General features: G+C 41.5%; 1 long non-coding RNA gene across 1 annotated transcript in view; it reads right to left on the reverse strand.

Moving 5' to 3' along the window:
- Positions 1-288: 288 nt before the first annotated feature.
- The window catches only part of LOC140468939 (uncharacterized), a 35,481-nt gene continuing 10,490 nt past the window's right edge, over positions 289-25,279 (reverse strand). The window contains exons 2-3 of the long non-coding RNA XR_011955890.1: positions 18,607-19,133; positions 289-1,547 (exon numbers count right to left, since the gene is read on the reverse strand). This is a non-coding gene — a long non-coding RNA (uncharacterized lncRNA). The remainder of the gene's footprint in view (positions 1,548-18,606; positions 19,134-25,279) is intronic.

A 25,279-nucleotide genomic window follows, 5' to 3' on the forward strand; every position in this document is an offset into this window, starting at 1 on the left:
GCACCTGTGGCCCAAACAGATAATTGCCTATACCTGATTTCAGTCCAGCGGATATCAAAGAGAGTCATGTTATGCAGTGTTATTGTCCCTACCTCTGGGGCCAGGTGTTCAGGGTTCAAGTACCACCGATTACAGATTATGGCATAAGACCATAAGACTATAAGAAATAGGAGTGGAAATAAGGTGATTCGGCCCATTGAGTCCACTCTGCCATTCCATCATGGCAATTGGGCATTTCAATGCCACTTACCCACAATCCCCCCCCATCCCTAAATTCTTACTCTCGCAAGGAATTAATCAATCTCTGAACATGCCTGAACTGATAAATTAAAAATAAATTTAGAATGGTGCAGCAAAAAGAGGACTACTAGCCTGTGCCAGCTCTTTGTGCGCACATCAATTGGTAGTTATTTCAACGTCTCAGATTCACTTTCTGGTTTTTAAAATAGTTTGATCTTCCATTACATTACACAATGTGACTGAAGACTACTGTGTGTGGCTGAGAGTGTTTTGCAAGGTTGGGTATAATGACACTAGGGCATGAAATTGTAATTTGAGGTTCATTTTAAAATCTTACAGTCAGCCCTACGTACAAAAACTACAGCAAACTTTTTATTAACCGGCACCATAGGACCAAGAGAGTGGCGATTGATTAATAGGTCCATGAAAACACACTTAAGTAACAGAAATGTAATGCAGGGTGTATAAACATAACTCTTGTACTTTATTTGCAGCATATATTATTTAAATAAAATGCGAATTTGCCTTAAATTAAACTTAACAGCAGAGAGCCTTCTCACTCGCACCCTCGACTGGCTAGTCGGATATTGCGGAGATGGCGATAGTACTGTAAATTTACAGTAGTTGAGCTGCGTATGTAATGTTTGCCGCTAAATCAAGAACACCGGTTCGCTTAAGGTGCCGATTAAAACAAAGTTAACTCTAGAAGCAAAGGCCAGTGAAATTTCTTTGGGGCCTAGTTTGTCGGAGATGGGGGAAGTAAAACTGAACCCTGACTATTCAGGGAGGAAGCATTCATGGACGCAAGATTTTTAATATGAAGCATCTTTATTAAAATAACTAATTATAAAAGGTATTGAAAATATATTTCATAGACAGGACCGACCGGCATTAGTTGCTATATCAAATAAAGCCACAGGATGGCAGCCGTGACTAAAAGAAATACACTGTAAATGAAAAAGTTATGAATCTGTCTCCAGCATTAGCACAAAGTGGGTGATTTCGACCAGTCTGTTATTCACAGTGCTGCATAATTAGATCCATTCCAGCTGATGGACCTTATCTTCCATTTATGAACTGCCCTCCAGCCCAACCACTTGGGTGGACTCACCTTGCCTTCCACTTGCACAAACCTGATGCCCATTCAACTGGGAGCCAAGTAGTCAATCAGTCTGGAACCTCTCGCTGGTGCTACACTCCACGACATATAGGGGTATCCTGACTTCTGTGTCTGAAACGTCTGATTCTTTATCCCTCTGCACACAACTTCACCATTCCCAGCAGTTCAGTAAAATTCCAAGATATTCCTGCCAAAATGAAAAGTATTAACTGTTTTTTGTCACGAATGCCTGGCACCATGTTAATCAAATAAAACAGAAGCTTTCAACTCCAAGAAGACTCTTCTTATGAACTCACAAACTGGACTCAATTTCTCTCCTCAAAGATGGTACCAGACCTGCTGAGTTTCTCAAGCACTTTGTTTTTTTTTCTATTTCGGAGCTCCAGCAACTTCAGTATTTTTTTCTTTGGCCATATTAATTAACACATCAGGAGTTGGCTAGCTTGGATAGTTGGTTTGCAATGCAGAGTGACATCAACAGTGTGGGTTCAATTCCTACACCAGCTGAGGTTACAATGAAGGATTCCCCTTCTCAAATTCTCCCCTCAGCTGAGGGGTGAGGACCCTCAGTTTAAACCATGACCAGTTGCCTCTGTCTAATGACAGCAGGACTGTAGTGACTTATAAAAAAATAAATTTGTGGGTTTTGGTATCTGTCAGTAAATTCTGAGGTTATGTTTGTTTGCACGTTGAAGAAAAGTCTGAAACTGCTTATTCTTGAAATAAATGTTAATTTTTGGGTGAGTTTTTAATTCAATCAAACCCCACCCACATACAGTTAAAATCCAGCCTAAAACATAGCCAGTGTTTCATAAAATTCTCAGTTAATTGAGGTGGTTCAGAAACTAACACAATAATATTGTTCCAGTGAAGATCAATGATAAAAAAAAATACAGCAGAGGCTGTAAATCTAAAACAAAAACAGAAAGTGCTGGAAAGATTCTGAGAGAAACAATTACTACTTTAGGTCATGACCATTAGTTTAATGGGATTGGCAACTTTATTTTCCTCTATTTGCAATTTTAATATTCAGCGGTTACCAAACAAAAGTTTATCCCGGTGAAGGAGTTTGCATTGTCTTAAATACAACTGACTCTAACCTCACTGTAACATCCAAGCTGGAGTCATTAAATATATATTTAAAAAAAAAAAAATCGGCTTAAAACCTTTCCTATCCTCAGGGTATTCAAAGCAGTTCAGCCAATTAATTGCCTTTACCAATTTGTGGTCATGTTAACGCTGCAGCAAATTTAAAGGCTGCAAGTTCTAACGGAGACCATGCTCACTTGATCTGCTTCATATTTTGAACATTTATTATTGCTGCAGAATACAATAAATGAATCTCCATGAATATTTTGTCCTCAGGAAACATTGTGGGCATTCATTTCAGTTGACACATTGAACAAATGTGTGCACTCTGTGGTTTTCCAGAACAGATGCAAAACCTCAAGGTCTGTTCCAACATCAACGGAAATGTGCTTCATAAATGCAGAGACACACCCTCAGACACACTCTGGTAACAATAAAAGCAAGATCAAGGTACTGTTCCTACAGACTTGAAGATTCTGTACTTCCTCATACTGCAAACAAGTTTGTTAAATTTAATAAATTGCTTGTGAAATGCAAAAGCAAACTTTGAGCACAACTGTGCCTTTTAACAACATATAAATAAAAGCAAAATTGCTGCAGATGCTGGAAATCTCAAATTGAAACAAAATGTGATGGAAAAACTCAGCAGGTTTGGCAGTCTGTGGACAGAGATACAGAGTTGATGTGTGAAGCCCAGTCTGACTTCTTCAAAACTGAAACCCCTGTCTGAGTTCCAGGGCAAGCTCAATGCCATTCTGAAGGCAGCCCAGTTGGCACCACATCCTCATATATTCACTTGATCCAACACTGACACACAATGTCAACAGTGTAGTAACATCTATAAGACACACTGTGGAAATTCACCAAGGCTCTCAATCCGCACCTTTCAAATCCATAAATGGCATCTAGAATGAAAAGGGAAGCAGATACAGGGGAATGCCACTATCTACAAGTTCCCCTCCAAACCAATCGTTCTGACTTTGAAGCAAATTACGGTTCCTTTAGTGTCACTGAATCAAAATCCTGGAACTCCTCTCTCACAGCACTTTGGGTGTCACTACACCCAAGGACTGCAGCAGTTCAAGGGAGCAGCTCACCACCATTTTTCCAAAGACAATAGAGATAGGCAATAAATACTGGCACAGCCAGCAAAGCCCAGAATCCCGGAATTAATAAAAAATTGCATATTGATAAATATATGATGCAGAAATCACTGAGTGAGCAACTAATTCAAATTAAAAACAGACAAATGCAGTACAGGTAGTTCTTCTCTAACACGACTGATGTATTCTTGTGCGACCCCATGTTATAGAAAAACTGTGCTTTAGAAACAGTGCTTAAAGTATTGGCGATGTAATGGTGTTACAGCTAACACAGGTTTTAAAAGTTTGTGCTTCAGAAACAGTATCCCCAATTCGTCAACCAAATTATAGCGAATTCTTGTTAACAAAATGCCATTATAGTAGAATGGCTTGTATAAACTCAGCAGGTCTAGCAAAATCTGTGGTGAGAGAAGCAGAGCTAATGTTCCAAGTCCATTATGACTTTTCTTTGGAATTCAAGTGCCTGGAATACTGAGGGGAAAGGAAAGGAAGGGGCCATGGGGTTGGAAAGAAATTGCTGTATGGGACAAATTAAGTTTGGGCATCCATTTTGGGTGGAGGTGTTGTAAGAATTCTAACAGAGATGCAAGGGAGAAAGAACATTGGCTATAGGAGGGAGGAGAAATATGAAAATGGCAGAGGCCTTAGGGAATGTTTAAATTTAAAATTAATTAAAGAAGGAAGCAGAAGGCATCACAGCTCCAGAAAATACAAAGCATTTAACTTATTATAAGTAAACACTGGGAAGGGCCTGAGACAGGGTTACTTGACATCTTTGAAGAAAATGGCATCTTATTGCAAAAAAAGTGTCTGTATTTTTAGTATGGCAAGCTGTTTGAGTTTTTGGGTTTAAATTATAAATGTTCAGTTTCTATTAACATGTCGTAAAACTATGCGGGCTGAGGCAAGCCAGTTGTAGCACATAGAAAAAGGAGGTGAACAGTAGCACAAACACTGCAAAAGCATACCAAAGACTGAAATAAACAAAAATTGAAGCATTGTACTACAGATGCTGGAGATCAGAAATAAAAACAGAAGTACTGAAGAAACTTAGCAGGTTTGGCAAATTAGAAAAAAAAAAAAGAGTTAATGTTTTGAACTCAAAATGACTCTTTTTTTGCTGATTTCATTGTATTGTAACACTACATGAGATATTAGGGCTTTGTGTTCATGGGATATGTGTATCACTGACTAGGTCAGCATTGATTGTACATCCTTAATAGCTCTAGAGTGTGTGATGGTGAGCTGCCTCTTGAACAGTTGCTGCCCTTGTGATGTGGGTACATCCACAGAGCTGAAGAGGGAGTTCCAGCAATTTGACCAAGAGACAGTAAAGGAACAGTAATATATTCCAATTTTGGCTCCTGTGAAAACACCATGGAAGTCTTTTACCTTAAGGCAGTGTAAATTTTTAAGAAGTTTCCTAAATGAGGAGAGATTAAAAGGAGAACGTCAGGTCTTAGTAATTGAAGACATGGCCACCAATAGGGATGCAAAGAAAATTGGAAATGCTGAAGAGACCAGAAATGGCCAGAGCATGTTGACTTCCGAGCTATGGGACTGGAGGACACAGCCAGCTAATGAACTGAACATCTACACAAGGGAGCAGCAGATAGATTTAGGGGAAAAATGTCAATACACCAGTACAGCATCAAACAGGAGGCAGGGAGAATGGAATCAGCAGGTGAAACATGCAAGAGACACTCAAAGATGCACAAATTATAGCCTGGGCTTGTTCATTCAAGTGCAAATATATTTTTAAACTGCACACAAAATCTGAATTATTGTCCTGTTTATCATGAAGTTGCAATGCCAAGAAACTCACTCAGTTCATCTCTCTAATCCAGACCATGTGAAACAGCATTTCCTGTGTACTATTTATCACTGCCTATTCTTTTTGAATATCATTACATCTTTAAGCCACATTCTTTTGAAGTCACTTTGCTTTTGATGTCCAATTTGAACAGGGCAGCAAGCTCCAAGAGAAGCCACATTCTCTAGCTGTCTGTCTCTCAGATTCTTGCCCACTCCTGTGCAGCCCTGGAGAAAGGACACTTGACACTCTCCATTGTGCAAACAGCCCATTTTCACTACAAGAACTGGAGGACATGATAAAATAACATCTTTAGTGTCTAACTTCAGAAGTTTCCTCCTTTATTTTGGAAAATAAACTACTTCTGTCGGAATTCGAGTTGACCTTTGAACTATACAATCTTGCCTGATTGATGCCTTTTCCAATAACCATTGGACAAACACTGCATTTAAGAACACGAAGAGCACAAAGTTGCAGTAGTTAGAAAAATAGATATCCACTAAACACAGTGGATATACAAATATACTCCTTATCTATTCATGTATAGCTGCATTTTTATTGGCATGGTAAGACTTAATTACTACCAATTGACATACCTAGCACTAAAAATTAAATTTTAAATGTGGTGTCATCCTATCAGACTTTAATTATCACCGGGGAGTTTCTTTTTTAAAATGTAAAAAGGTTAAAACAACTTGGTTAAACATTTTTCATCTCTTGTAACTACTCGCTTTCTTTCCCACCTTTCATTTTACTTCCTTACATGAATTAAATATTCTAGCTCCCACATGCTGGCTAATATTCTGGGTGGAATTTTATGCAAGTAACACTGGTCACACCTACTATATGGAGAACAGTGGGAAAGCTCTTGTTTCTGAGGCCTGACAGAGGAAAGAGCTGGCAACTTTCCATTGCCAACAGGACAACCAGGAACATTGCTGCTGCTATGAATACTGTAAAATGTTTATCGGGGACCACTTCTGGATTTGAGTCATTGAGAAGGCATCCGCAGCAAAGGTGGGGACATTGGGTTTGGAAGAAAGGGAAGGGAGGTGATTTTCAGCTACAAATCCCCTTCTCGATGTTCCCTGTATCAGGCCCTGAGTGTCTTTGAAAATGAAATGCAACCTGTAGTTTGCAGACAAACCTGATAGCAGTTGCTGAAAATCATTCTGGAGGCATGAGAAAGCTTATCCATGATCCCTGAGCCACCATTAACTTGCCGTGGCACAGGAGTAACTGGTGTCATTTAACTCATTAAAGGGCCCAATTCACATTGGGCTGAGAGAGTGGGAGTTTTGCCGGTCTTTGACTGAGATTTCTGTGACCGTCCTGCATCCTCTCCCATGTTTAAGTGGACACAGCCACCATGTTTTTAGCCACAATGGGCTGAAATAAATCATCTTCGTTGTATTGCTTAAAAAGGATTCTTCAATCTTACTGGTTAAATATGTGTACCATTGTTTGCCTTTTCACAGAGGTCTCAGTCACTAATGGTGAAATCTGCTTTGACAGTCTGTAAATCACACCCTGTAAAATATAAATGCGAGTAGGGGGTAAATGCACTGAACATGATCACTCGCCGCAAAATCAGGAGACCATGGACCTTTGCACACGATACATATCAATGTGAAACATTATAAATATTTTGTATGGTGTTCTGCCTGTTGAACAGCACTCAGTTTTACTTGTGATAATGAGAAAGAACACAGTGACCGCTGCGAGGTCATACATCTCAATTCTGAATAACCTTCACTGTGAATTTATGAATGGCAAAAACATGAGTAACACAGAACCTCTACTGTGTGGAAGCAAGCCATTCAGCCCATCGAGTCTACACTGACCCTCTGAACAGCATCTGGTCCCCGAATCCCTGCATTTCCCATGGCTAACCCACCTAGCCTACATTCCTGGACACTGTAGGCAATTTAGCACGGCAAATCCACACCGACCTTCCAAAGAGCATCCCCACCCAAACCCATCCCCTTCCCTCTCCCTGTAACCCTGCATTTCCGATAGTTAACCCATCTAGCCTGCACATCCCTGTTCACTATTGGCTATTCAAGCATGGCTGAACCACCTAGCCTGGACTGTGGGAGAAAATCAGAGCACCCAGAGAAAACTCTCACAAACTTGGGGAGAACGTGCAAACCCCACACAGACAGATGCCAGAGGGTAGAATTGAACCCAGGTCCCTGCTGTGAGGCAGAAATGCTAACTGCTGAGCCACTGTGCTGCCCCTTGTTTGCCTTTGTTCAATTTGTGGAACTCATACCAAGTTTTTGAGTGAAAGCAATTTTGGAGCTTAAGGCTTTGCTGCTGTGAAATGGCAGGAATAATGAAATAAATAAAGAACATTCTACAGAGCAAGATTAAAAAAGCTCAGTCTCAACAAGCTATGAAGAAAGTCATTAAGCTGTAACTTAAACCATTCACTGAATTAAACAAAAATAAAATCTGAAAACTTAATTATAAATTCAAAAATCATTTTTTTTTAAACTCAGTGATAAATATTTCCAATAATCTGCCTGGCTTGTGCCAGAAGCAAAATAGGAATATTCAAAATGCAGCTAAAGCAGAAGTTGGGTTCTACAGCAATAGGCCAAATGAACTTACTTCGTGATTGAGTTTTCTTCTGTATGATATCACATCAATTCATTTTCATTAACGATGCGGTCAATGACATTTTACCATCTTCTAGATTCGTTCTGACTGCACTGAGCAGGCAGGCTTGCTGGTGAAATAAACAATAGCACCATGCTCATATTTGACCAGTGTAAAATGGGGAAAGATGTATATTTATCTGTAAGGTCAGAGTCAGACAGACAGAAACAGACCCTTTGGTCTAAACAGTCCATGCTGAACATAATCCCAAACTAAGCTAGTCCCACCTGCCTGCTTCTGGCCCATACCCCTCCAAACCTTTCCTATTCATGTACTTATCCAAATGAATTTTAAACATTGTGATTATACCCACATCCACCACTTCCTCAGGAGTTCCACATGCAAACTACCATCTGTGCAAAAGATTTGCCTGTACCTTTTTAAAATCTCTCCCCCACACTTTAAAAATGTGCCCCCTAGTGTTGAAATCTCCCATCCTAGGGAAAAGATAATTACCATTAACCCTATTTATACCCATTATTTTATAAAATGCTATAAGGTCGCCTCTCAACCTCCAATGCTCCAGTGAAAAAAAATCTCAGCCTATCCAATCTTTCTTTAGAACTCAATCCTTCAATTCCTAGCAAAATCCTAGTAAATCTTTTCTGAACCTTGTACAGCTCAATAATATCCTTCCTGTAACTGGGTGTCTAGAACTGGACACATTATCCCAGAAGAGACCTCACCAATGTCTTATACAACCTCAACCTGACTTCCCAAGTTCTATATTCAAAAGGACCAAGTAATGAAGGCAAGTGTGCTAAACACCTTTTTAAACCAGTCTCTGTGTGATGCAAATTTCAAAGAATTATATACCTGAACCCCTAGGTCCCTCTGTTCTACAACACTACGCAAAGGCCCTACCATTAATTGTATAAGTCCTACCCTTATTTGTTGTACCAAACTGCAGCACCTCTTATTTATTCAGATTGAACTCCATCTGTCATTTTTCAGGCCATTGACCCATTTGATCATGGTCCCTTTGCAATCTTAGAAAACCTTATCACTGTTAACTAATTTTGATGTTGTCATAATGCAAAACATTTTCAATTTTTAACAGGCACTATTCGCATTCACCACTGACCTTAATTTATCAGCACCATAAACAGTTAACCCTGCAATGTATTAATGAATCAAGGTGTGTGCATGCACATGTGTGTTTCTGAGTACACAGTCAATTTATATAACTGTTCCAGAACTGAAACAGTGGTCACATCACTGAATGTCTCTTTCACTGCAGAACATAGAAATTCTATTCTCAATGTTGTACCAAATGTTGTACCAATGTTGTACAGTGGTGGTGACAACTGTTTACCTTAAATATTTAATTCATTACTTTATTCTTTCCCCAGAACAAGTCAAATCAGAGTGCTAACCTCGTTCATACTGCCCTGTCTCCTGCAAATATGATTCACTACGAGCCAGTTCACAGGATATGGATTATCATCTGATATGTTTTCTTTGCTCCTGTGTAATTTTTTTTTAAAAAACTTTTCAACACTGATACTTGCTTTTCTTGATATGGTCACAAAATGATGTTGAATCCTAAATCTGTAACTACATAGACAAGTTGAATTTTAATAAAAGTAATGCTTGCAATTATAATTGACTTCACTCAAATCAATGAAGGCTTCTCTCAAATGCTACACAGCCAGAGAAGTGTAATCAATATTGTCAGAAATACAGCCAATCTGTGTGCAGCAGCAGCAGTAACAATGATCAAAAAAGCTATTTTAGTGATATTGCCTCAGAAATATTGGCCAAGACATCCCTGCTTTTCTGAGTATAGTGTATTCATGGGTTCTTTTACATTCACCTGAACAAGACCTGTGCTGTACCGGGCAGGAAGATCTCTGAGAGTCTCGCGCTCCTCAGGGATACGATCGCCTACGTGCAGGACAGGGGGGTGGACACCTGCCTCATCAGCCTGGACCAGGAGAAAGCCTTTGACAGGATATCGCATACATATACGAGGGATGTCCTCTCCAAAATGGGCTTTGGGGAGGGAATCGGAAATTGGATCAGACTGCTCTACACCAACATTGTCAGTGCAGTCTCAATCAATGGGTGGGAATCAGATAGCTTCCCTGTAAGATCTGGAGTCAGGCAGGGATGCCCCCTCTCACCCGCCTTGTTTGTGTGTTGCATAGAGCCATTTGCCGAATCCATCAGGAAGGATGCGAGCCTGAGAGGGGTGACTATTCCTGGCAGCGGGGGCCTGCAGGTTAAGGCCTCCCTGTACATGGATGACGTCGCTGTTTTCTGCTCGGATCCGCTGTCCGTGCACAGACTCGTGTGCATCTGCGACCAGTTCGAACGGGCCTCGGGGGCCAAGGTAAACCGAGGCAAGAGCGAGGCCATGCTCTTCGGGAACTGGGCCGACCAATCCTCTATCCCCTTCACCGTCAGGACTGACCACCTGAAGGTGCTGGGTATTTGGTTCGGGGGGGCTGGGGCGTGCGCCAAGACCTGGGAGGAGCGGATCAGGAAGATGAGACAAACTAGGCAGATGGGGGCAACGGTCGCTCTCCATCGCTGGAAAAAACCTGGTCATCAGGTGTGAGGTACTCTCAGTATTGCTAAATGTGGCACAGGTCTGGCCTATCCCCAGGACCTGTGCCGCCGCAGTCACCCGGGCCATCTTCCAATTCATTTGGAGATCAAAGATGGACCGGGTCCGAAGAGACTCTATGTACAAAGACCGGTGCAATGGGGGAAAAAACACGCCCAATGCCACCCTCACCCTGATGGCCACCTTTGTGTGTGGCTGCATCAAGCTGTGCGTGGATCCCCGGTACGCAAACACCAAGTGTCACTACGTACTGAGGTTCTATCTGTCCCCGGTGTTGCGAAGGATGGGCCTGGCCTCGCTGCCGCGGAACGCTCCGAGTAGTTGGACCGTTCCGTATCACCTGTCCTTCGTGGAGAAATTTATGAGGAAAAACACCTTTGACCACAAGTCCATCAGGAAGTGGTCAGCACGTAGCGTCCTTGAGACCCTTCGGGAAAAGGAGAGGGCGGATCCTGTCGAGCGGTTCCCTGAGCAGACTGTCAAAGCCATTTGGCAGAATGCCTCATCGCCAGAACTTTCCAACAAGCACCAAGACGTGGCTTGGCTGGTGGTGAGAAGGGCTCTGCCTGTGAGATCCTTTATGCACGCCCGGACTCTCTGCCGCACCGCACGCTGCCCTCGGAGTGGCTGCGGGGGGGACGAGACTGTCACACACCTCCTTCTGGAATGTGCCTATGCAGAGGAAGTCTGGAGAGGAATGCAGTGGTGCTTGTCGAGGTTCGTCCCGAGCAGCGCCGTGACGCGGGACTCCGTGCTCTACGGCCTGTTCCCCGGGACTCACACCGAGACGAACATTAACTGCGCCTGGAGGATCATCAACTCGGTGAAGGACGCTCTCTGGGCGGTCCGAAACCTGTTGATCTTCCAGCTGAAGGAGTTGACCCCGACCGAGTGTTGCAGACTGGCACATTCCAAGGTCCAAGACTACGTGCTGAGGGACGCGCTGAAGCTTGGGGCAGCTGCCGCCAAGGCGCGGTGGGGAAAGACCACCGTGTAAGATCGGCCTGCCTAAAGAAGAACAGGGGGCCCATGCGGACGTTTTTTTGGGCTCTGCTGATGCCTCAGCCAAATAGATGTATATGTACAAGATTGAAAAATGCACAGGATTGTAAATGCGAATGACAAGGATAAATGTGAATCTGTGTTTGTAAATATGGACATATGTATGGCATGATCAAATGTACAGACCATAAGATCATTCTATGAATAAAGTATACTTTTGAAATAAAAAAAATTCACCTGAACAAGACAGAAAGCCTCAGTTTAATGTCTTATCAGAAAGACTGCACCTCCACTAATACAGTATCCTCTCAGTACTGTACTGGTATGTCAGCCTTGATGTTTATACTTAAAGCTTGGACCTGAAACATATAGTCTAGAAATGTTTTACTGGATTGAACACTGAGTAGAAACATTTGTGGAGATGAATATCTGCTGTGTACAAGGCCTGCTTTTTCCCTCTAAGTGAATGGATTTGAGGGATTTAAAATTTCATCCTGCTATGTGTAAACATACAGGTATATACTGGGGACCCTTACTCACTGGCATCATTTTTCAGAAAGTTAGCAAATTAATACTTCACGTCTAGTGATCCTTCTCATGGCCTAAGGACCACGTTCTGAAAAAGAGTGTCACTGGACTTGAAACAGGAATTCTGCTTTCTTTCCCAGATATTGCCAGACCTGTTGAGTTTCTCCATTTGCTGTTTTTGTTTCAGATTTCTAGCATCCTCAGTTTTGGGAAATAGAGTAGAATAGAAATCTATTGTTTCTTGCATTTATGAAAATACAGTAGATGTATATAAGCCACCACAATTTGATGCGATTTTAAATCACAAATTATAAAAAGAAATAATTGAGACAAAGTTAGGACAAAGTACATCTTCTGTTCTCTACATGACTCCTGGGTTTCTGGAGTGGCTAAGGGACGCTGTCGCTGAAGCCGCCCAAACAAGGATTTCTGGCCTGGTCCCACCATGCTACCACAGCTGAAGCAGACACTGAAGCCACTGGATTGCCACCACAGCAAGAAGCGACAGACCAGAACCACCAACTCCCTGACACTGAAGCCTCTGCCACTTCAGTCACTGCCCAAAGCTCCCATAGCCATGAGGAATGAACTGAAACCACCATGCCACCACTGAAACTGCCACACCACCACCAGAAGGAATGGACCAGGCCACTGACGAAGCAACTTTTGTTAAAGCTATGACCACGATGGCCATGAGGAACGGACAACTGAATCAATCACACTGCCACCGCAGGCCCTCGCAACTGCATCCCTTTACCACAGCTGCTGAAAAGATGAACTTTGATACAAAAGGAGAAAAGAAATGAAGAAAACAAAAACAAAAATAAGAAGAATGTGGCCAGCTAGGTGAGCAGGAGCTGGAGTGTACAGAACTGGAGCCTGAACAATCCCTACCCTGTAGCCGCCACCATTTTGGTTCTTTGTTTTATTCAGAAAGTAATTTATGCACTGCAGAGTTGCTTTTCCAGTACAATAAAGCCTAGCTCAATGTATATGACTCACTTGTAACCCTGTCCCTTTCAAGTGTTTTCTCTTTGTGTAGGTGTAGAAGTCTCCAGTCTATTATACTTTCCGTATGATCTTTACAACTTAAATTTTCAGGGTGATGTAAAGTTATTTGTTACATCTGTATTCATTATATGATTGTTGCATTGTATTTTTCCAATTTTTTAGTTGCTTTAGAATCTGGACATGAAAACGTGACTTCATGTTGTTTGGTATGGTCGCTGAAATTATCGGCTGCTCCTTTTATATTCTATACAACTTGCTTCTGTTTGAAGCTCAAATGTGAAGAATCTCAGTATTGCTCCTTCTGGACATTATGCCACTTTATTTGTGGTATTCTTTCTCAATAATTCCTATGATAAAGGCATTACTTTGCATTGTCAAGTTTTTTCAGCGCAGATAGGTATAATCCTTTAGGAAGGAAAGGAATGGGTTTAAGTAGTTTTGGACACAGCCCATCAGCTTCTTACTTTACACACTTGTTTATAAAAATAATACACGTTTGTTTTTATCCTTAACACAAGTACAGCATGATTACCTCTGCAGGAAGTGTTTGGCTGCGAGTCCTAGCGGATCGCATTGATCGGTTTGAGTAGTGGTTAGAGGCAATGAAGAATTTACAAGAATTGGGGGGGGGGTGGCGTCAGGACTGATGGATGGCAGTTGCAGGGAGGGAGATAATCCACAGATACAGTCAGGGAGATGGGTTACGTCCAGGAAAAATAGGAAAGGAAGGCAGGTAGTGCAGGAGTCTCCTGTGGCTATCCACATCTCAAACAAGTATGCTGTTTCGCAAAAAGGGGTGATGCACTCGTAGGGGTACGTAGCACGAACAGCCAGGTTTCTGGTACCAAAACTGGCTCTAATGTAACAAGGGGTATGCCAGGTTCTAAGCAATCGATTGTGATAGGATTTTCCAGTCAGAGGCACAGACAGACAATTCTGCAGCCAACAGCAAGACATCAGAATGGTAGCCTCCCTGGAGGCAGGATCAAAGATATCTGGGAGAGGGTACAGAATATTTTCAAAAGGGGAGAGGGGACAACAGGATGTCATTGTATACATTGGAACTAATGACATAGATTTTGAGGAGAAAATATAGGAAGTTAGGCAGGAATTTAAAAATTCCTCAAAGGTAGTAATAGCTGGATTACTCCAGTGCCATGAGCTAGTCAGGGTAGGAATAGAAGAATAAAGCAGGTGAAATGAGTGGCTGAGGAACCCATGCAGGGAGAAGGATTCACGTTTTCAGATCATTGAAATTGCTTCTGGTGTAGAAATGACCTGTATTAGAAGGACAGATTTCACCTGAATTGGAAGGGGTTTAATATATTGGCAGGGAGATATGCCAGAGCTGCTCAGGAACATGCAAATTAAGAGTTGGGTGGGATACCCAGGGAGATAATAAAGAAAGAGATCAGACAGGAATAAAGTAGAGAACTAGGTAGGACTGATAAATTAAATTGCATTTATTTCAATGCAAGAGGCCTAAAAGGTAAGGCAGATGAACTCAGGGCATCGTTGGGAACAGAGGACTAGGATATCATTAGCAATTAGAGATGGATAGGACTGACCGTTCCAGGGTGTAGATGCTTTAGGAAGGATCAAAAGGGAGGCAAGAGAGAAGGGACCAAGGGAGTTTTTAAAACAGGGATAATATTATGATTGTATTTAGGGAGGATATTCCTGGAAATACGTCCAGGCAAGTTATTTGGGTGGAACGGAGAAATACGAAAGGGACGATCACCTTATTTGGATTATAATATAGACCCCTAAATAGTCAGCAGGAAATTGAAAAACAAATTTGTATGGAGATCTCAGTTATATGTAACAGTTACAGTGTGGTTATGGTAGGGGATTTTAAACTTCTCAAACATAGATTGAGACTGTCATAATGTTAAGGACTTGGATGGAGAGGAATTTGTTAAGCGCATACAAGAAAACTTTCTGATTCAGAATGTGGATGTACCTACTAGAGAAGGTGCAAAATATAACCTAGTCTTGGGAAAGAAGGTAGGGCAGGTGACTGAGGTATCAGTGGGAGAGCACTTTGGGGCCAGTGACCATAATTCTATTCATTTTAAAATAGTGAAGGAAAAGGATAGACCAGATCTAAAAATTGAAGTTCTAAATTGGAGGAAGGCCAATTTTGACAGTACAAGGCAAGAACTTTCAAACGTCGATAGCGGGTGGATGGTCACAGGTAAAAGAATGGCAAGTCTTCAAAAGTGTGATAACGAGAGTCCCAGAGACAGTATGTTCCTATTAGAGTAAAGGGCAAGGCTAGTAGGTGTAAGTAATGCTAGATGATTAGAGAAATTGAGGTTTGGTCAAGAGAAAGGAGGAAGCATACATGAGGAATAGACAGCAGAAATAGTGTGATTCCCTGGAAACGTATTAAGCTAGTAAGAGTATAGTTAAGAGGGAAATCAAGAGGGCAAAAAGGAGAAATGAGATAGCTTTCACAAATAGGGTTAAGAAGAATCCAAAAGGATTCTACAAATACATTAAGGACAAAAAGATAACGAGGGAAGAGAATAGGGTCCCATAAAGATCAGTAAGGCCACCAACATGTGGAATCATAGGAGATGGGGAAGATGCTATTAGAGTATTTTGCATCGTGTTTACTCTGGAGAAGGATGTGCAAGAGAGAGAGAGAGAACATATCTCTTATATCCATATTACAGAGGTGGTGGTTCTGGATGGCTTAAAACACAAGTGTGGATAAATCCCCAGGACCTGATCAGGTGTACCCTAGAACTCTGCGGGAAGTGAGGGAAGTGATTGCTGGGCCCCTTGCTAAGATATTCTTATCATCGATAGTCATAGCAAGGTGCCGAAAGACTGGAGGTCGGCTAATGTGGTGCCACTATTTAAGAAATATAGTAAGGAAAAGCCAGGGAACTATAGTCCGGTGAGCCTGACACCAGTGATGGGCAAGTTGTTGGAGGGAATCCAGAGGGACAGGATTTACATGTATTTGGAATGGCAAGGGCTGATTAGGGATCGTCAACATGGCTTTCTGTGTGGGAAATCATGTCTCATGAATTTGACTGAGTTTTTTGAAGAAGTAAAAACGATGATTAATGAGAGCAGAGCAGTGGATGCAATCTATATGGACTTCAGTAAGGCATTTGACAAAAGTTCCTTTAACCAGTGGTGTGCCACAAGGATCGATGCTGGGTCCAATGCTTTTCATAATTTATATAAAATGATTTGGATGTGAACTTAGAGGTATAGCTAGTAAGTTTGCAAATGACATCAAAATTGGAGGTGGTGTAGTGGACAGTGAAGAAGGTTCCCTCAAAGTCCAACGGGATCTTGATCAGATGTGCCAATGGACAGAGGAGTGGCAGATGGAGTTTAATTTAGATAAATGTGTGGTGCTGCATTTTGGAAATGCAAATCAGGCAGGACTTATACACTTAATGGGAAGGTCCTGGGGAGTGTTGCTGAACAAAGAGACCCTGGAGTACAGGTTCATAATTCCTTGGAAGTGGAGTTGCAGCTCGATAGGATAGTGAAGATGGCATTTGGTATGTTTGCCTTTATTGGTCAGAGCATTCAGTATAATAGTTGGGAGGTCATGTTGCAGCTGCACAGGACATTGGTTAGGCCACTTTAGGAATATTGTGTGCAATTCTGGTCTCCCTGCTACAGAAAGGATGTTGTGAAACTTGAGAGGGTTCAGAAAAGATTTTAAAGGATATTGTTAGGGTTGGAGAGTTTGAGCTAAAGGGAGAGGCTGAATAAACTAGGGCTATTTTCCCTGGAGCCCTGTAGAATGCTGAGGGGTGGCTTTAGAGGTTTATAAAATCATGATGGGCATGGATAGGATGAATAGACAAGGTCTTTTCCCTGGGGTGGGGGGTGGGGTGAGTCCAAAACTAGAGGGCATAGGTTTAAAGGGGAGAGGTAAAGGATTTAAAAGGAACCCGAGAGGTAACATTTTTATGCAGAGGGTGGTGCGTGTATGGAATGAGCTGCCAGAGAAAGTGCTGGAGGCTTGTACCATGACAACATTTAAAAGGCATTTAGATGGGAATATAAAAAGGAAGGATTTGGAGGGATATGGGGCAAATGCTGGAAATGGGACTAGATTTATTTAGGATATCTGTTTGGCATGGACGAGTTGGACCAAAAGTGTCTGATTCCATGCTGTATATGTTAATGATTTTATGATGATGATGACAGTCCAAGTCATCATGCTATACAGGAATATTGGAGAATAGGAGAGAAGAGCAGAGGTCAGCCATTCAGCCCATGAAGTCATCTTCACAATTCAACAACATTTTGGGTTGATCTGGTTATTGTCTTAACTCCATTTTCATATCTCACCCCCTTGCCTAACAAAAAACACAACAAAAAAAAAACAGACTCTGCCTTGACTAAATTCAACAGCATAGCCTCTGTTCGTTTCAAGAGAAGAGAATTTCATAAACTAACAATTGAGAAAAAGATTCTCCCCATGCCCATCTTAAAAGGGAGATTTGTTAGCTTTATATTATGTTCAGCAATAATCTCTCCCACAAGAGGAAATATCCTCAAAAATATCCACCCCATCCAACCCCTCAGGATCGTGTTTCAACTCATTCTTCTAAATTTTAATAGTACATGCCGAACCTGTATCCATCTTTCTTCACAAGACAACACCTTCACCTCAGGAACAAGCCAGCTGAGTGTTCTGAACTACTCAATTTTTTTATTCAAATAAGGAGATCAAGACTCATTGTGGGCGGCACGGTGGCACTGTGGTTAGCACTGCTGCCTCACAGCGCCAGAGATCCGGGTTCAATTCCCGCCTCAGGCGACTAACTGTGTGGAGTTTGCACGTTCTCCCCGTGTCTGCGTGGGTTTCCTCCGGGTGCTCCGGTTTCCTCCCACAGTCCAAAGATGTGCAGGTCAGGTGAATTGGCCATGCTAAATTGCCCATAGTGTTAGGTAAGAGGTAAATGTAGGGGTATGGGTGGGTTGCGCTTCGGCGGGGCGGTGTGGACTTGTTGGGCCGAAGGGCCTGTTTCCACACTGTAAGTAATCTAATCTAATCCAATACTCCAAATGTGGTCTCACCAAAGTCTTGTAGAGCTGCAGTTAAAGTCCCTTTTGTATTTGAATACTCTAACAATAAACACCAATATTCCATTTGCCTTCCTAACCACTTACTGTATAGTGCAGGCAAACTAATCTTTTATAATTCATATGCCACCACACTCCAATCCAATCTTTCATATCGATAATAAATTTCTTTTTCTTCTTCCTGCCAAAGTGAACTATTTTACATTTTTCCACATTATACTCTTAACATTTTGCTCACTCTCTAAACTGATTTATGTCCCTTTGCAGAGTCTACTTCCTGACAATGTACTCTCCTACCTATCCTGCTGTCATCAGAAATTTAGCTACCACACATTTGTCCCCTTCAACCAAGTCTTCTGAAACAGATTGCAAATAGATTTAAATTTATTGTCACCTGTTTAAAAAGTGGGGTTTTTTTTGCGTATTAAACGCAAAGTGTCACCATTCTCTGGCACCATCTTGAAACACTGAATATTAGGGTGACACTATGGCTCAGTGGCTAGCACGGTTGGCTCACAGCGCCAGGAACCCGGGTTCAACTCCAGCCTCAGGAGACTGTGTTGGGAGTTTACACATTTTCACGGTGCCCATGCGGGTTTCCTCCCACAGTCCAAAGATGTGCAGGCGAGGTCGATTGGCCATGGTAAATGCAGGGCTATGGGGATTGTTTGGAGGTTTGTTGCAGACTTGGTGAGCTAAAGGCCTCTTTCTGTACTGTAGAGATTCTATGATAATGCAAGATTGAACAGCAATAGAACTCATCTTTCTCTCTTCTTCTTGTTCCTCCTCCGCTGCCTCTCCAGAAGCTGCATGACATTGGCCAGGGTCTCAGCTGCAGGCCCACCTCCACCACTGCCACTGCTGCATCTGAGCTGAAGCCATGGCCTGGCCTCATACTTCCCATTCCTCCAGATGCCAGGGCTATGGAGAGAAAGACAGAATAAGCGTTCAGTTAATTCAGATACTTTTCAGAACTGGTAGATGTCATATAGAAAATTACAAACTTTTTAAGTGAGCAATTTTATCTACATTCTTCAAGCTGTGAAAGTTCTGCCAAGGTAGTCAAGATAGCATTTATTTAACATGACATATCACCTTGGTAAAGAAATTGCAACATTAAGTAGGAACAACTGCCAGGAGGATCGTTTCGGAGACAATTTCCAAATGAGATGCATGTTAAAGAGGCTGCATATCATTTTGAAGTCCTAGATGTTAACTAATCCCCCTCTCCAAATAGCGATCAGCTGGCCAAGAAGCAATAAGTGTTATTGGCGAGGATTTCGAGCACTACTTAAAAAGGCACACCAACTTCCATTGTTCAGTTGCTGCCAGAATTTTGAATAGGACTTTTGAAACACATTGGGGGGGGTAATTTAGAAATCTTTGTCAGGACTTTACTGACACTCTTATCAAGATCTATTTTGGAAATTCTTGAAAGAATTCACCTGGAGAGTAAATGCTATTTTACTCTACCTTACTGGAAACATTGTCAAAGTCATCGAAAAGGGGGCTTTTTTGGACAAACTTGCTGGAATGTCCATTTGTTTTGTAGGAGCAAGAGGAGAATACAGGCAAAGCAGTACCAGCTGCTGTAGGAGAGGAGGCTAGGAGATCCAGGAGGGTGAGGTGGACTTCCCCAACTCCCCATTGTCTTCAGTGGGACAGGAAGATCTTGGCCTTCTGGATCACCTTCATTGGGATTTCCAATGCCACATTCAAGAACCTGTGCACTTACTTCCTCAGTCCTAAACAATCATGAAATGCATCATTGGGTCTCAGACAATGCACTCCATGCCCTCATACAAGTTGTATGTGGAACCCACGTATACTGCTCAACAAAAACAATATTGGAATCTAAAATTAACTGATTGCAAAATCTGCAGGTATCTTGTTCCAGCAACGTCAGACAAATTCAAATTATTCTAGTCAGAAATTATGTCCAAAATTGCATGTTAAAAATCAGACTTTCAAATTGAAATGTTTTACCAAAACAGCAGTCAAGTAGTTTCTTTTATCCCCCCATGACCAAAATAACCCCTGAAACCTTCATTAAGCCAGCTGGCTAGGTCTGTGTACAAGAACATATTTACTTTATTCCACTATCAGTTAAGAAAATTCCTTGATATAACCAAGGGCTGAATCTTAGGGTTTTGGCAAAATGTGAGACCTATAGAGTTCTGAAGGGGGATTCTTGCTGCAGGGTCAAGAGAGTTTGCTCACTGAACTCGCCACAGTAATTGCCATTTGAGCCCTTGCAGAGAGAATCATGTCTGATTTCTGCCCCATCTTACCACGTGCCACTCCCGAGCACCTTCCCACTCAGAGAAGGCCCTCCCTAAAACCACCACATTCTAAAGCGTACTGTGCACCCGCAAGAGTGCTGCCATCTGAAAGCTGTGAAAGGAGTGAGGAAAAGTGGTTGAAAAACAGAGGCTGACAATGCATATCTAATGGAGCTGGAAGTCTTTCTGGACAGGGCGATGGAGAGGAGTCCTCTTCCCAGAGGGTTGTCAGAGGAGGTAACACCACTAAAATGTAGCAGCATAGTTTGCAATCACCACCTAGATTGATGCAATTTCCAGAGTGAGAAGAACTGCAGATCAGTGTAGGAAAAGGTTAATTTTATCCACTACATCATGGGAGCGACTCTTACCTCAAGCCACTGCTCCCACCTCCCACCAAAGCTAACGCTTTGAAATCCCCTCTGCTCCATGCAAAATGATCCCTCATTCACCCTTATCGCCCAGACTCCGAACCAGTGCAGCCACTCCGAGCACCACCAATCTGCCTCATTGGCCATCTACTTAGAGTCAGATGTACAACATGGAAACAGACCCTTCGGTCCAACCCGTCCATGCCAACCAGATATTCCAACCCAATCTAGTCCCACCTGCCACCACCCAGCCCATATCCCTCCAAACCCTTCCTATTCATATCCCCATCCAAATGCCTCTTAAATGTTGCAATTGTACCAGCCTCCACCACTTCCTCTGGCAGCTCATTCCATACACATACCACCCTCTGCATGAATAGGTTGCCCCTTAGGTCTCTTTTATATCTTTCCCCTCTCACTCTAAACCTATGCCCTCTACTTCTGGACTCTCTGACCCCAGGGAAAAGACTTTGCCTATTTATCCTATCCATGCCCCTCATAGTTTAGTAAACCTCTCTAAGGTCACCCCTCAGCCTCCTACACTCCAGGGAAAACAGCCCCAGCCTGTTCAGCCTCTCACTGTAGCTCAGATCCTCCAACCCTGGCAACATCCTTATAAATCTTTTCTGAACCCTTTCAAGTTTCACAACATCTTTCCGATAGGAAGGAGACCAGAAGTGCACATAATATTCCAACAGTGGCCTAACCAATGTCCTGTACAGCTGCAACATGACCTCCCAACTCCTGTACTCAATACTCTGATCAATAAAGGAAAGCATACCAAATGCCTTCTTCACTATCCTTTCTACCTGCGACTCCACTTTCAAGGAGCTATGAACCTGCACTCTTTGTTCAGCAACACTCCCTAGGACCTTACCATTATGTCCTGCTAAGATTTGCTTTCCCAAAATGCAGCACCTCGCAGTTATCTGAATTAAACCCCATCTGCCACTTCTCAGCCCATTTCTTTCATTAGGGTACACTACTCAGCTTTTTCTTGAGAAATGAACTTCAAATGTTTCTTACTAGTGCACTTGTTGTTGAAGAATATGAGTGTATAGTACAGTCAGCTTCCTCTCATCCGTTTAATTGGCAAAAACTCAACGTGAACGAGTGAGAAAATGGCTAGTATTATGAGCACAATCCCATCTAGACATATTGAATCTTTGCACCAAGGCAAGATCGCAGAAAATGTGAACATTAGTGATGGAGTATAATTCATTGTGTTTACAACACAATTTTGTGCTCAGTTGGCAGATTTCACTTGGATAATATTGATATTGCTAGCGTAACTAAATGGAAACTCTATACCAATATTTCCAGTGTTTATCTCAAATCTGAGGACATCCACTGCGAAATCCAGTGAAGTATTTCCAAGTTATTAAAGTCTCAGTTTTTCCAGTTTAAATTCCAATGTGGAATATTCCAGGTTTGATTTTTCATGCTGCACAAACCACAAAGAATAACATTTCCCATCAAATTAAACTTAGACAAAACCAACATAGACCTTACTTGTCAAATCACTAAAGGGACCTTGGCCTGAAATGTTAATCTTATATGAAGAAAGGTTGAACAAGTTGGGCCTATATGTACTGGAGTTAAGAATGAGAGGAGATTTTATTCAAAATGTAAGACTTTGAGGGGACTGGATGGAGCAGATACTCACCCAGTGGGGAGGAAAATCTAATGGATGTAGTTTAAGAATAAGAAGTTGCCCTTTTAATGACAGATGAGGATTTCCTCTGAGTCCTTTTAGAGTATGGAGCTCTCTTTCCAAGGTGGTAATGTGGACTGGGTCTTTAAATTTAATTCAAGGTTGAGCTAGATAGAGTGCTGATAGACAAGAGAGTAAAGAATTATGTCATGCAGATAAGAAAATGGAATTGAGGTCATCATCAGATTTTATTGAATGGTGAAGCAGTCTTGAAGGCCAAATTGCCTACTCCTAAGTCCCATGCAACAGTTTCTCTCTCCAGAAACTGACCAAATTTCATCTTCCTGGAGGTGGTGACTCAGCTCCCCAGGAGGCTAAATAAGTGAATGGAGACCAGGTTGAGGCATATTGTATATTATTCACTTTGGACAAATGGAAAATAGTTTCAAATTAAACAAGGAGTTAACTTGGTAGAAAATCAACCACTTCAGTGTGGCTGGGTATATTAAAAAAAAGGTAAAACACAAATTACAAAGGCAGGGAAAACAATTAAAATAGTGACCCAGCATTGTTTGTGCAGCTGTGCAGAACTGGATGAAACTATTTTATATTCAAGTTTGATAGGACACCATACTCCTAATAACTTGTTACAAAGTCAACACGAATTTGGATCAGAAGAGGGCAGCTCTGATTAATACTGCAGTGTCTATTTCTATGTTCTTAAAGATAGATTTCCAATCAAGTTTTAATAGAAGAACATCTTTGTCCAGAATGTAACAATCAAATTTAAATCTAATAACCATATTTTTGTAATCAAAATGTATTTTGCATGGAAATTACACTGATCTTCACTTTTCAGTTACTATGAGCTCAGAATCAAAAACTGAAACAGTATAGATGCAATAGCAAAGTTAAACTAAAGACCATGGGTTTTCTTTAATGTCACTGTTCTCTGCTCTTGATGTTTTTGAATACACTCTGTCCAGATTAACATACAAAAGAATAATCACTTCTGCAAATTTCAGGCATCAATTATGCCCATGGAACAAATCCCAATGAGGGGCTGACAACTTTGCAAAGAGGGGAGGACTGTTAGGATGGAATAAAGTTAATTTAAATTAACATTGGTCCTTAAACCTTAAAACAAAAATTAGACTTGGTCCCATATAACTTTAACACAATGATTTGATGTGATGATTGGAGATGCTAGAATATGTGCAGATTAGCTTCTGGTATTTAGAGTTCTCCAGTCCTAGGTACAGTCACTCTTGAATAATAATCCTTTAAAAATTTTGAACATCTTTCAGAATTAGTGCCATACTCATTTTACTGTAATAAGCGATGTTGACTTACACTATCCAATAACATTCTCCCAATTGTATTAACACATGACACAAAGACTTTTTGTATCTGAATTAACATTTGGTGAACCTCTTTCATGGTGCGCTGGAATTTGAATTGAGTTAATGAGGGGGGATTCAACTAAGCTGCCTCATGTGCAACATTTACTTATAGTTGTGCCCTTGTTAAAATCCAAATTTTGTTGCAAGTGTACATCCAGGAATATAGAAGTGAAACTTGACATCACATGTACCCACTGAAACAAATAGAATGGTGCCAATGGTTAGAGGAAACCTAGGCAACTGATGTTATAGCCTGCCCTTTTTGACTCTATACTTAAATATCAACATGGCAGCATGGGAAAAATGGAGTTGTGCTAGTACGTGGATAGTCCAATTTGTGCACATCTGTTTTCAGAATGTTAGGCATGAGCTCCAATTGTTATATTGAAATAGCAGTGGCAGGACACTTGAAAGTTGCACTGTGGAACTTTTTTTGTATAGTCTGGTCTTATACCAGACTAATAAGCACATACACCAGATACAAATATTGTTTTTTGCATGTAAAATTTCATTTGATTATGGAAGATGTACAGAATTACATCAATTTTCAAAGGGTCATTAATTTCAGAAATTTGGATGCTATCACTTCTTGAATTCTTGATTCTAAATGTTGGATTAACTATAGTGAATACTTACGTTTTAAAAAAATAATTTAAATGCCAGTTCATAATTTTAAAACCACATCTATTATTAAATAGAGTTCATAGAACAATGAAGAATTAATTCCATTTGAATCGTCTCCTAAACAACGTTCATCTATTCAGCAAGTAGTTACCACTTTATAGAAAGAATATGATCAAGTCTAGCTAGCCATTCAGTTCAAAGGCAACAAGGGATGGGCAATAAATGCTGGCCAAGCAGTAACACATATTGCGATATTATAAAGAGTTCACTTGCTCTGCTGACCAGTAGGAAATTCGATGTCTGAGTCTAGGGTGGAATGCCTCTGACTTACAAATAAATTAAGAAATTACATTATTATACAGAGCCATTTATATTGTCATTTCCTTGCTATTCGAAAGCCTCTTTACAGTTTCACTCCCTTATTCAGAGATCAATAAGATAATTATTGGCATGGTGGCTCATTGGTTAGCACTGCTGCCTCATGGCACCAGGGACCTGGATTCGATTCTCACCTCAAGTGACTGTCTGTGTGGAGTTTGCACAGTCTCCCCATGTTTGAGAGAGTTTCCTCCGGGTGTTCCGGTTTTCTCCCACAATCCAAAGATGTACCGGTCAGGTGAATTGGTCATGCTAAATTGCCCATAGTGATAGGTGTGTTAGTCAGGGGTAAGCGTGGGGTAGGGGAGTAGGTCTGGGTGGGTTACTTTTCGGCAGATCGGTTTGGACCTGTTGG

The sequence above is a fragment of the Chiloscyllium punctatum genome, chromosome 48 (assembly GCF_047496795.1).
Source record: "Chiloscyllium punctatum isolate Juve2018m chromosome 48, sChiPun1.3, whole genome shotgun sequence".
Lineage (NCBI taxonomy): Eukaryota > Metazoa > Chordata > Chondrichthyes > Orectolobiformes > Hemiscylliidae > Chiloscyllium > Chiloscyllium punctatum.